The sequence below is a fragment of the Plecotus auritus genome (genome assembly GCF_963455305.1).
Source record: "Plecotus auritus genome assembly, chromosome: 7".
In the NCBI taxonomy this organism is placed as follows: domain Eukaryota; kingdom Metazoa; phylum Chordata; class Mammalia; order Chiroptera; family Vespertilionidae; genus Plecotus; species Plecotus auritus.
In genome coordinates this window covers 54,350,814-54,357,011 of record NC_137774.1, presented here as the reverse complement: position 1 = coordinate 54,357,011, position 6,198 = coordinate 54,350,814, and the positions used below count along the sequence as shown (strand labels likewise).

At 46.0% G+C, this 6,198-nt stretch overlaps 1 protein-coding gene across 11 annotated transcripts in view; it reads left to right on the top strand.

Moving 5' to 3' along the window:
* The window catches only part of SLC5A10 (solute carrier family 5 member 10), a 77,929-nt gene that overhangs the window by 63,974 nt on the left and 7,757 nt on the right, over positions 1 to 6,198 (top strand). The gene's annotated exons all lie outside the window — the stretch shown is intronic.

Here is a 6,198-nt window from a genome sequence, read left to right as displayed (position 1 = left end):
AAAATAAAAAACAAACAAAAAACCCAGAGAGCTTGCATGTAGCTTTCTCTGTTCCCCCAGTGGTACCATCCTGCACAACTATCTACAGTAACATCACAGCAGGGAAGGTGATATTGGTGCGATGTGCTCATGTGTATGTGCATGTGTGCAAGCTCATGTGCAGATCTGTGTAACCACTGTCACAATCAAGATGCAGAACTGTTCTGTCACCACCAGGCTCTCCCTCTTTTCAGTCACAGCCCACCCCAGCCCTGGCCCTCGGCAGTCACAGCCCACCCCAGGCCTGGCCCTCGGCAGCCACTGACCTGTCTCCGCTGCTGGGAGTGGTTGGTAGCTTGCTCCTTCTGTGGCTGACTGGTACTCCATGGAGTGGATGGGCTAGTGATTTAACCATTTCATCTGTTGAAGGACATTTGCTTTTCCAGTTTGGGGCTATTATGAATAAAGCTGCTTTGAACATTCACATACATAGTAACTTATGTATATTTTACATTTCCCCCAACAATGTATGAGTGATTCAACTTCACGGCCTTGCGACATGTTATGTTGCCACAATCATTTGATTTTAGCCCTTCCGATAGACGTGTAACAGTCTCTTACTGTGGTGTTAACGTGCATTTCCTTAATGACTCATGACATTGAACACATGTTCATGTGCTTATTTGTCATCTGTATGTGTTCTTCAGTGACATGTTTGTTCATGTATTTTACCCATTTCCTAATTGGATAGTCTGGTTTCACTGTTGAGTTGAGAGCGCTTTATAGTCTCCATACCAGGCCTTTGCCGGGTGTGTGGTCTGCAGCTCTCCCCCTTATGTATATAATACAGTTGTCTCGAACAATGTGGGGGTTAGGGACACTGAATTCCACCCCCCCCCCCGGTGGGGTCAAAAATCTGTGTAGAAATTTTGATTCCTCCAAAATTTAACTACTAATAGCCTACTGTTGACCAGAAGCCTTACTGATAACAAATAATCGATTAACACATATGTTGTGTGTTATGTGGATTATATGCGTTATTCTTTAAATATGTTTTTATTGATTTTTAGAAAGAGAGGAAGGGAGAGGAATAGAGAGAAACATCAATGAGACAGTAACATCATCAATCGGCTGCCTCCTGCACGCCCCACACTAGGGATCGAGCCACAACCCGGGCACCATGCCCTGAAGGGGAATCGAACCAGAAACCTCTTGGTTCCTGGATTGACGTTCAACCGCTGAGCCACACCAGCCAGGCATGTGTTATTCTTAAATAAGTAAGCTAGAGAAAAGAAAATGTTATTAAGATCATCATAAGGAAGAGAAAAACACATTTAAAGTCTTTATTGAAAAAATCCACCTATAATTTTAAATCCATGTTCAAATCCATATTGGCCAAGGGCCAACTGTATAATATTATTAACTATAATCACTATGGTGTACATTATACCCCTATAACTCATTCATTTTATAACTGGAAGTTTATACCCTGTGGCTACCATATCCCCTTTCCCCTGACTCCCTAGCCCCTGGTAACCACATTCTGATCTCTGTTTCTATGAATTTGGCATTTTAAAATTCTGAATATAAGTGCTATCATACAATATTTGTCTCCCTCTGACTTATTTCACTTAGCATAACACCTTCTAGGTCCATCCTTGTTGTTGCAAATGACAGGATGTCTGCCTTTCTCATGGCTGAATAATACTCTGTTATATATATATACATGTATATGTAAATTATATATATGTATATATTATATATATAATCTTTACCCATTTATCTGTTGATGGGCAGTTAGGTTGTCTCCATATCTTGGCTACTGTGAATAATGAACATGAGAATGCAGATATCTCTTAGAGGGAGTGACTTCATTTCCTAAAGATGTATAAACTACCCCTAGCTGGTTTGGCTCAGTGGATAGAACCTCAGCCTGCAGACTGAAGGGTCTTGGGTTTAATTCCAGTGAAGGGCACATGCCCAGGTTGCGGACTCGATCCTTAGTGGGGGGCATGCAGGAGGCAGCTGATCAATGATTCTCTCTCATCATTGATGTTTCTATCTCTCTCTCCCTCTCCCTTCCTCTCTGAAATCAATAAAAATATATTTTTAAAAAGATGTATAAACTAGAAGTGGGATTGCTGGATTATATGATAGTCCTATTTATAATCTTTTTAGGAACCTCCCTGTTTTTCATAGTGGCTGCACCAATTTGCATTCTCACCAGCAGTGCACATGGGTTCCCTTTCGTCCACATCCTTGACAACGCATGTTATCTCTTGTCTTTTTGTTGATAACTGTTCTAAGAAGTACAGGTGGTAGCTGATTGTGGTTCTGTTTTGCATTTCCCTGATGATGAGGGAATTGAGCACTTTTTCATGCACCTGTTGGCCATTTGTACTTTTCCTTTGGAAAAATGTCTACTCAGTTCCTCTGATCATTTTTAAATCAGATTTTTTTGTGGTTTGTTCGTGTTTTTGTTTGTTTGTTTGTTTTTTGCTGTTGAGTTATAGGAGTTCTTTATGTAATTTTAGATATTAACCCTTTATCAGATATATGGTTTGCAAATGTTTTTTCCCAATACATAGGTTGCCATTTCATTTTGTTGATGGTTTCCTTTGTTGTGCAGAAGTAGTCCCATTTGTTGTTTACTTTTTCCTGTGCTTTTGGTGTCAAATAAAAAAAATTACTGCCAAAACTGATGTAAAGGAGCTTACCCCATGTTCTCTTGCCGGGGCTTTATGGTTTCAGGCCTTATGTTCAAATCTTTCATCTATTTTGAGTTGATGGATGTTTGCATATGGTGTAAGATATGGCTCTAGTTTCATTCTTTTGCATGTGTCTATGCAGTTTCCCAACACCATTTATTGAAGAGACTGTCCTTTCCCTACTGTACAGTATATTCTTGGTTTCTCTGTTGTAAAGTGATAGAGTATGTATACATGAGTTCATTTCTGGGCTCTCTATTCTATTCCATTTATTTATGTATCTGCTTTTGTGCCAATACTGTACTGTTTTGATTACTATAGCTTTGTAATACAGTTGTTTTGTTTTGTTTTTGTTCATCCTCACCTGAGGATATTTTTACCATTGATTTTTAGAGAGTGGAAGGGGCGGGGGGAGAGTTAGAGAAACATTGATGTGAGAGAGACACATTGATTGACTGCCTCCCGCATGTACCCCTTCCAGGGCCAAGGATCAAACCTGCAACCCAGGTATGTGCTCTTGACTGGGAATTGAACCCGCAACCCTTCCATGCACTGGCTGACACTCTAACCACTTGGAACACTGGCCAGGGCTGTAATACAGTTTGAAATCAGGAAATGTGATGCCTCCATTTTTGCTTATCTTTCTTAAGATCACTTTGGCTATTTGGAGTATTTTGTGGTCTGATACAAACATTTAAAAATTGTTTTTTCTATTTTTGTGAAAAATACCATTGGAGTTTTGATAAGGATTGCATTGAATCTTAGATTGCTTTAGGCTGTAATACATTTTAACAACATGAATTCTCCTAACCCCTGAGCACAGTAAAGTTCCCGTTTATTTGTGTCTTCCTGGTTTCTTTCAGCAGTGGCTTGTAAGTTTTCAGTGCACAGATGTTTCATTCCTTGCTTAAATATGTTCCTTGGTATTTTACTCTTTTTATAATTGTAAATGGGATTGCTTTCTGAATTTCTCTGGTAGTTCGTTGTTAGTGTAGAGACACACAGGGATTTTTTTTTTCTAAGTAGGTTTTTTTTTTAATTTCTTTATTAATTAAGGTATCACATACACACAGGGATTTTTGTACATTGATTTTGTAGTCAGAAACTTGACTAAAGTCATTTCTGTAGCTTTTCTTTCGTCCTTTTCACAGGTGTCTTAACCAGAGCAAAGGCGTTGAATTTTGATGAGTCTAATTCACCACTTTCCTTCTATGGCTCATGCTTTTCATGTCAAGTCAAAATGCTTCCCCTTGCCCTAGGTCGCAACGAGTTTCCTATCTTTTTTCTCCTTAACGTTGGATAGTTTTACATTTAAATCTTTGATCTATTTGAGTTAGTTTTCGTGTAAGGGGTGAAGTTTAGGTTGAAGTTGGGTTTGTGGCCATGGATGTCCCCAGAAAGGCTTTGCAGAGGAGAAAGCCCCAGAGAGGGATCTCACCCAGGACCACAGAGGAAGGGATCAGAGAGCCGGACTCAAGCCCGCTGGCACTGCCCTCTGCTCCCAACTGTGACGCCACATCTGGACGGCTCCCAGGGAGGAGCAAGCCTGGTGGGGAGGGGGGTCTAGATTAGCCCTCCGGGTGGTATTCCCAGTGGCCAGCTTGGGAAGGGGTCATTCCAACACCAGCAGAGCCTGCCATGCATTTGCTGTGCTGGGCACTGCTGGGCCCCAGGCTTCCCTGGCCCCAGGCCATAGGGAGGCAGGACAGACACTGGTCACAGAGTTATTGGTGTCATTGAGGGTGTTGCCCTGAGATTCAGGAGCCCAGACACCCACAGAGTTGAGAGGAGTGAGTATGTGCTCCTGGTTCAGGAAGGAGGGAAGGGTGATCTAGGGAGAGGGAACAGCAAATACAGAGGCTTGGAGTGTGGGTGAAACTGGTGGGAGTGAGGGCAGCCGAATGGGCAGAGACTGTGAGTGGCACAGTTAGAGCGTGACTGACCCACTGTGGGATGGAGAGGCACAGGAAGTGTGAGCAAGGAGGAGAGGGGCAGTGGTGGTGTTGGAAGTTCCCTCTGCTGCTCACAAGGCCGTGCTGCGACAAGGTGGTGCAGTTTCCTGGTCACTCAGCCCAGTGCTGCCCTTGGCATTGGCTGCAGGGAGGGGGGACTTGGGGAAAAGGAGAGGAGCACCTCCGGGCTTCTGTGTGGGCCCTTGGCTGGGTGCGGATGCTGGTGCCGGTGTGGAGGCCTGGGCGGCTCTTCCGTCCACTGAAGCTGGTGCTCCGGCGCACCCAGAGGCCTGCCCATGCCCTGGCCCTCACTGTTCGGGACGGTGCACTCCTGAGTTGGCACATTCAGGGGACTTTGTTTAAGTGGCGACACCTCTGCTGCTGTCATAAAGGAGGGGTTGTTCTTTCTTGAAGTTCAGCACAAACACTAGCGAGGTGAACTGAGCCAGCCGGTGCGGGGTGGTGCCGTGCCAGCAGCCTGCAGCAGGCTGCATAAACTCAGCAGAACCTCCTGACTCAGGCTTTCTGAGCTATTATGTGGCTGTGACTCCTCATCTGTCCCTCCCAGGAGGCCTGGGTCCTCAGGCACCAGAGCCAGCCAGGCCAAGCCCAGGACTTGTCAGGAGGGGCCCTCCCTCCCCTCTAATGCTGCACCCTGAGTGGTCGGGTCCTGCCGGGCCCTGAGCTCTGTCCTTGGTCTGATTGTGTGTCCCAGGCAAGCCCCTTTCTGTGCCTGAGTTCTCTCAGCACAACTGGTGGGGGTGGAGGTGGTAGGGTAGGGAAGCTGGATCAAACAGGGCTTGAACTCCTCCAGGGATCTTTCTGGGATCCTTTCTCTCTTTCTTTTCTCCTGTGCCTTTCCTCCTTCCTCACTCGCTTATTCACTCATTCATTCACAAATGTTCAAAGACCATCTCTCATGGGCCCAGCCCTGAACCTGGGACTGGGAAATGATTCAGACCCATTGTGCACCCTCGGGGAGCTCCCAGTCTGGTAGGGAAGGTAAAAATGCAAGCAGACAATTGTGGTTCAACCCTTGGCCTAGGAGCCCTTAGGAGGAAGCTACTCTGCCCTGGGGAGAGTGGGAGGGAGGCGGGAAGCCTCAGAGGATGGGCTGTTTGCAATTGGCCATGAAGCAGGAGGTAAACAAGGGCAGGGATGGAGCACCCGAGGAGGAGACATCAGCACAGGCGTGGAGGAGCCGAAATGCTGGGTGTGTATGAAAATACAAACAGGTCAGGGAGGGCTGGGACCGAGGCTCGAATGCTGTGCAAAGGACTTTCCCCAGGAAGCCACGGGCGCAGTGCTGGGGTGGGGAGGCATCCTAAGAAGTAAGTGGTATGAACAGAGCTGTGATTCTGAAAGGATGGAGAGAATGGGAGGGAGGCAGTGAGGAGGTGGTGGTGGAGAGCAGGCGACATGGCTGGAGAAGCCATGGGGTTGGGGCTGGGGGGAGGAGGAGGGCAGAGGGAGGCAGGACCATCACCGGGACAAGGAGGTGGAGGGACAAATCTGATTAAACATGGAGTGGTAGGGGCCTGGGAGATGACAGGGAGCCG